At 37.7% G+C, this 7,592-nt stretch overlaps 1 non-coding gene and 1 pseudogene across 1 annotated transcript; both read right to left on the bottom strand.

The window, feature by feature from the left end:
• Positions 1-807: 807 nt before the first annotated feature.
• On the bottom strand, positions 808-6,512 carry LOC105746161 (small ribosomal subunit protein uS5-like; annotated as a pseudogene).
• Positions 1,433-1,575, bottom strand: LOC111764236 (small nucleolar RNA SNORA64/SNORA10 family). Its single transcript, XR_002796899.1, has one exon. It is a non-coding gene; the product is annotated as a small nucleolar RNA SNORA64/SNORA10 family (small nucleolar RNA).
• Positions 6,513-7,592: the final 1,080 nt, after the last annotated feature.

Genomic DNA, 7,592 nt, shown 5'->3' with positions numbered 1-7,592 from the left:
CTAGACATCTGACCATATAAAACAGTATAACTTACAGGAAAATTTATTTGTTTCTGTGACAAAAGACATTTATCTAAGAATAAAATATGCAACATTTCCATACATCTTACCTATTTTTGACACTTAAAATTGGTCTGGTATGATTGTTACAATTGACACAAGAATGTTAAAACGTTACTGTTAACTATAATCTCTATTTTGCTTTAGGTGCATTTTCCCCCATATACCATCTTATTATTAACACCCTGTACTAGAGATGTAATTTTGTTTTAGATCCTGAAAGAACATTCTTATATTTGTATTAACCGCATTTCTCCTCCACCACAAAGTTCACTATGTTATACAAGTCCATGTTTTATCCTCTAGCTTTCCTTCTAGTAACATATACGGCCCAAACCTCCCCTTTCAACCATGCATACCCATACACCCTGACACTATCATGCTACCATCGCCTCTGTTCACCCTAAACCATTACAATCAGTCTAATTATAAGTTCTGCGCAGATTAAGCATCAGATTCCTCATTTCTATCCCCATTCTACTATCTGGTGTCCTATCTTCTAGATTCTACCTTTATAAGTTTACTTACTATAATTAATTCTTATTAGTGAGAAGATACAAGATGTGTCTCTTTTTGCCTAGCTTATTTTATTCAATATGAGGTCCTAGAGGTTCATCCATACTGTTGCATGCATTCATTTCTTCTTACACCTGAATAATATTTCATCATATATATATATATATATATATGCACACACACACATACACACAACGTTTTGTTTATCCATTCATCTGGGCTTTTTCTCAGTTAATTCAAATGTTTATTATTTTTGCATGTGTGAGAGCCACAGTGAGGTGTGGTGGCCACAGTGAGGGCCTGGGTCCTCTACATGGAGATCCTGGTGTGTGTCTTGATGAGATGGTCAGTGAACTCCTGGTAGGAAGACTTGGTGAATGCAATCTCCTTCCAGAGTTTGAGGGTGAGACAGCTGTAGGTTTTGGAGATGGCATATCATAGAAGGCCTTGGCGACGTTGCCCTAGGTGACTGTGCAGCCCCTGGTTGAGGTGTAGCAGTCATTGATACCAGTCGTCATCAGTAGATTTTTGAGCATGGGGGCCGAGATGATACCAGTACCTCTGGGGGCAAAGAGGAGGTGCACCAGCACAGAGTGACAGCATCCAGCTACCTTGCAAGGGACAGTATAGAGCTAGTCGATCTTGTTCTCCCAATAACCCTGCCACACAGGGATAATGAAGAGCTTGGCCAGAATGATGGCCCCATGGATGGCAGTGGCTACCTCCTTGGAACACTTCACACTAGACCCACATGGCCATTGTAGTTCCCAAAGGTGACAAAGGCCTGCAAAGGGATAGTGTGATGGGGATGCAACCAGACCAAGTCTGCTGCCCACACAGCTGTCACCCCTCAACTACGTGACATGCCTGTTGGAGTAAGAGAGGCTACAGCAAGGCCCATCTGAGGTCCCCAGGAGATCTTTACTCTCTTTTCCCATTATGGAAGGCACACATGTTAGGTCTAACCTTGCAGGTATAACTTTGCAGAGCTGAGAGAATTATCCATTCATCTGTGGTGGACATTAGGGTTGCTTCTATTTTTTGGCAATTGTGAGTAATGCTGCTATGGACATAGGTGTGCATATATCTATTCATGCCCCTGCTTTCAGTTCTTCTGGATACTTACCTGGTAATGAGATTGTAGGATCAAATGGCAATTCTGTATTTAACTTCCTGATGAACCATCGCACTGTATTTCATAACAGCTGCACCATTCTGCATTCCTACCAGCAGTGAGTGAGTGTTCCTATTTCTCCACATCCTCTCCAACACTTGTAGTTTTCTGTTTGTTTGTTTTTAATAGTAGCTATTCTAGTGGATGTGAAATGATATATCTCATTACGGTTTTGATTTGCATTTACTTAATAACTAGTGATGTTAGTCATCTTTTCATTTGCTTTTTAGCCACTTGTATTTCCTCTTTGGAAAGATGTCTATTCAAGTCCTTCACCCATTTTTAAACTGGGTTGTTGTTTTTTTTTTATTGTGGAGTCTCTTTATCTCTGCTGGATGTTAGACCCTCATTGGACATATGGTTTCCAAATATTTTCTCTCATTGAGTAGACAGTCTTTTCATTCTTTTGACAAACTCCTTTAAAGCACAAAAGTTTTTAATTTTTAGAAGGCCCCATTTACCTATTTTTCCTTTCATTGGTATTGCTTTAAGTATAAAGTTTATGAAACCATTGCCTATCACAAGATCACAAAGATGCTTCCCTACATTTTCTTCCAGGAGTTTTATGGTCTTGCTTCTTATATTTAGGTCTCTGATCCATCTTGAACTGATTTTTGTAGAGGATGTGAAATAGAGGTCCTCTTTCATTCTTCTAGATATGGTTCTTTCAGCACCATTTGTTGAAGAAGCCATTCTGTCCCAGTTGAGTGAACCTAGCATTGTTGTCAACTATTATTTGGCTATAGATTTCTGAATTCTCAATTTGATTCCATTGGTCAATATGTCTGTCCTTGTGCCTGAACATGCTGTTTTGACACTGTAGCTTTGTAATATGCTTTAAAGTCAAAAATTGTGAGTTGCCATCTTATTTCTTCTTTTTCAAGATGGTTTTGGCTATTCAGGGCCCATGCTCCTTTCAGATGTCCAGTTATATCTTATCTCTCCACCTTCTTATAATCTGCTCATAGGAAATAATCCAATGTCATACTTTTCCACTCAAATGTGTTACCTCTTTGTGTCTAATTTACATGGAAATGTTTCGTATGAAGAAATTTCTGGTTTCCATAGTCAAATATTATAAATATGGTGTTTAAGGGGACAGATATTCTTTCAGGCATACTTAAAGGCCTGCTCTATGTATAGCATGTATAGTGCAAGGAGATGGACTCTGGTTCACAGGTGTGAAAATATTTACTCACTTTTCATCCTAAAGCAGAATCTCATGTTCTGTATCTTAAGATGAAGGGGACTATGACTTACCTCATCAATTTATTATGCTTTCTAAATGAGATGTCAATGTGGAGTGTCTGGCCCTGTTTATTCTTCCTCTTCACCTTGTAGGAGAGGCTATCACTGGCCTACAGAGTAAATAGCCTTTTAAAATTTTACATACATTAATATAATAATTAGTGTATAGGAAGGACAGAGAGCAGGAAATGCACTATGTAATTAGAAAAAAAGCAAAATCATGTTTGTATATCAAAATTTCACTTAGGTGGAAAGAATGGACATGTTTTTGAAGATGGAATGCAGATTCTTATAGTTTTAAAAAATTCTTGCTTACCTGATTCAAGTTCGCATCTTTTTTTCACTATTTATAAACATTGGGTAATAAATATTGAGCACAAGGACTATGATTTACTACAGCAATATATCCACATACCTCATGATGAATTAAAGGGTAAAATAAAGAGGTGATTTAGAGTCTTGAGAGGATCTTTGCCTGCTTTTATTTCACTGGCTTTCTATATCCTCCTCTTTTTCCTGCACACACTATTGTAAATTGCCGGTCTTCATTAATGCTTTTAAAGAAGTTTCAGAAATATCATGCCCATCCTTATCCACATTTTCAAAATGAAATCAGGATGATGGCTATCAGGGCTTCTTAAACCTAATTTACATAAATGTGGGGTAAACTTATAACTTAAGAGTACCACTTTGAACATTTGGGTAAAGAGTGCCAAACAACTTCATGAATTTTGATTATATCAGACTGAGCCCCGTATGGTCCTTGATGTTAAGAAGTTTTTAGCCATTCCCATAATTCTGATTTTTAGGGAATCAATAAAGAGGCAATAAATTCCTCTAGAAGAGAAGCTTCCAAGTGTTTTTTTTTTCTATTTAGGACAAGTAGTAGCCATTTTTCATATTCTTTTCATATTTGATCTCTCCCCAGAGGTTGACACAGTGACAACATGTCAAAGCAAAACTTTTTTCTTTGACTTCCAAACCCAATACTCCCGTTGCTTTTCCATCTATTTCCTTGACTGTATTTTCTCAATCTTCTTTACAAGACTCTTCTGTCTTTCTGATCTTTAAGTGTTGGGGTTCTTTAAGGTATAGTCCAAAGTATGCTCATCTATACCCCTGCTTCAATTATTCCATGTATGTAGATACCTCACAGCAGATATCTACAGCTCTGACCTCTTCTCTGAGATTCATAACCATATATATAATTTTCTATTTGCCATATCATCTTGATGGTCTCAAATTAGGTTAAATTCAACATATCAAAATCAAAACTTATGATCTTCCTGCCTAATTACTAAGCCTATTTCAGTGTTCCATTTCTCAATGACTGATAAATTCTTTCAGTTGTATTGGTCTGAAATTTCATAATCATCCTTGACACATTCCACTCTCTCACATCAATACTTTACCAAAAATTCTATCCACTTCTTACCATAATTGTTCTATTCCAAGTTGCATTTACCTCTCACCTAAACTATTGCAATACTTTCCTCAGAACTTCTCTAATCCATTCTACCCACTCTCTTATCTCTTCTTTACTTTGTTGTCAAAGTTATATTTTTCCAAAAGGCAAATTTGATCATGTCACCTTTCTTTCTGACTACCCCTTTCACCATCTTCCAGATTAAAACTCTGCAATCGTTTCCTTACTCTACCATCTTCTATTCCTATTTCCACATGGCCACTTTCATCAATCAGCTCTGAGATGCCTGGGTACAACCAGGGAGCTGTATTAATGGACTCTTGCCTCTGTGGAACAAATAAGTCTACACTGATAGAAAAATAGAAACAAAACTTTGTCTACAAGAAAAAATACTTTAGAAACTGGAAATATTTAGAGAACTCCTGCCATAATTTCTTACAAGAGAACACACATTAAAATCAGATCAGAATGTTAGAACAAAATATCTAATTACCACTATTCCTTAACACAAAGAGTACAATTATTTGATACATTTTGATCTCTAAAATTTTAATTCTCTGCATTATATGGAAGTTGTTCAGATATCAATTTGGTGGACTCATTTGAACTCTTGCTTCATTTTGGGAATAGGATTTCCTCACTAAGTCTTTTCATAATGAAGGAAGAGAAAATGGAAATGAATTTTATTAAGTATCTAAAGATAGTAAAATTTCCAAAACTTTGGATGTAAAGAATTGTTGAGGAATGGATTTTCAGGCAGCCAATATGTTCCATTTAAGTATTATCTTTCCCAGTCTTAACATCATTGTTTCCCTTAATTGTTCCTGAGTGTTCCCCTTCCTGTCTGCCGCCCACCACTCTGCCATCTTACAGCATCCTCTGTATGCATTCTTGTTCTCAATCTCTCTTTTCAATTATACCAACAAGAACTGGAAAAATGGCTTCAGGAATGGCCCACCATCACTCTTCTAGTGCAAAGAACAGAGAAAGTACTTTTCCTATCAGTGTTAACACTCTTACTTTGGTAAGCAACTTCAGTTGACTTTCTCAGGACTCAAAATGAAACCTATTCCTTGCACGGATTGGGTTGAAGTTTCCCAGGTTCTTCTACCTAAACTGATAGCAGGTCTTCTTCAAAACAAATCCATGATCTTCCTATTTCTTTCAATTTCCATTAATATCACAGCTGTCTCTTCCATGGATCACTACCAGAGTCTCATGCCTGATCACACTGCTTCTACCCTTGCCTTCTGTATTAGTTATGTACTACTGTGTAATGAATTACTCCAAAGAAAAGCAGCTTAAGGTAATTTATATCACATAGTTTGTGTAGGTCACGGATTCAGGGAGGATTAGATGGGTGATTCTGTCTGAGAATCTCTCATAAGGTATAATAAGAGAAATAAAACAAAGAGACCATGCTTGGTCAATGATGCCTCACACATTCTGGGTTTCTTTCAAATACACACATGGGCTATTGATGTCCATTTCCTGGTAGTAAATCCCCAAGGTATCCCTTTTGGATAATGCACTCAAAGATGCTCCTCCCCACTAGCCCAGAGCCTTGTCCAGTTTCATTGGGCCACCAAATTCAAGTAAACACTCCCTAGTCATGTACCTGACTGAACAACCACTGATACTCCATCTCTATGATGATATAAAAGGTGTCATCTCAGGTCCACATGCTCTTCTTTGGTTCTCTACCTGCTTAGTTGAGCCTCAAGTTTCTGATGCTTTCCCCTGTGCAGCCCCATGAGGTATGCTGCGATCTGTCTCTAGAGCCTGTGAATACAACAAAATTTCGAGCATCTCCTGTTTCTTCTCCTTACCTCACCTTATGGTTCACAAGAAGATCCTCACAAAACTTGAGGTTTCAGTTAATCTGTCAGCTAGTGCAACAGTCATCTGGAAGCTTGACTGAGGTTGGAGGATCTCCTTCCAAGAGGGCTCATTCACATGGTTGTTCCTTACCACATGGGCCTCTTCATAGGGCTGTTCATGACATGGAAGATAGCTTCCTCCAGGATGAGTGATCCTGGAGATCCTGGGGAAACAGAGAGACCGAGATGGAAACTGAGTTTTGCACATGTCATGCCATCACTTCTGCCATATTCAAATGGTCATTCAGATCAACCCTGGTAAAATGGAGGTGGGGGATGGAGGTGCTACACAAGAGTGTGAATACTAGGAGGTGGGGGTCACTGAAGGTCATCTTGGAGGCTAGCTCCCTGCCACAGAGATTTCAACACTCCCTCCCCTGATTAAGATCCTCCAATGATTTTCTATTATACTTAAATTATAATCCCAAATTTCTCTTAGTGAAGTTACCACTAACTGCTATTACAGATGTAATTCAAATATCCTTGAATTATTGCTTTTTTTTCCCAAGTAGAAGTCCAATGTTGGTGATTCAGGTACATAGGCTTTGCCCATTTTTCAGGCTTACCCTAGTCTAGGTTTTTGCAGACCATCTTTCAACCAGCAAATACAGATGTCTGAAACTTTTTCACCTAGAGAAGCAATATTTCACTTCTGCTCACACTTCATAGGCCAAATAAGTTTACATGGTAACACAAAACTACAAAGGAGATTAGGAAATACAAATTCACTCTATGCAGAGAAGAAAAATGGCATTGCTTATGGCTAACTGGTAGCAGTTTCTGCAACCATCTTTACTTCTACTCACTAAATTTCTTACTAATTCTTCTTGCCATAAAAAGAATACATTCACATCTTTTCCTAAGATGATAAACCAAACCAAGTTGCTGTAATGACATGGTTGAATCAAAGCCCTAATCTTTTTTTATTTTTTTTAAATTCATTTTTAAAATATAACATTAAAAAAATATGAGGTCCCCATACACCCCCCACTCCTTCATCCCACTACTCTCCCCATAGCAACATTCTTCTCCATCATCATGACACATTCATTGCATTTGGTGAAAACATCTCTGAGCATTGCTGCACCTCATGGTCAATGGTCCACATCATAGCCCACACTCTCCCACGTTCCATCCGGTGTAAAGTCCTAATCTTAACTTAATTTAATCAAAGGCATCTCAGCTGAATCTAATACAATCAAAGGGTATCAAAGAGGAACAGACCAGTTTATAAACATAATCATAAATATCAAACTGCTGCAGTGGGTATTAAAAAAATAATAATAAA

This window comes from Dasypus novemcinctus, chromosome 2 (assembly GCF_030445035.2).
Source record: "Dasypus novemcinctus isolate mDasNov1 chromosome 2, mDasNov1.1.hap2, whole genome shotgun sequence".
Classification (NCBI taxonomy): Eukaryota; Metazoa; Chordata; class Mammalia; order Cingulata; family Dasypodidae; genus Dasypus; species Dasypus novemcinctus.
This window is presented reverse-complemented; position numbering and strand designations above follow the sequence as displayed.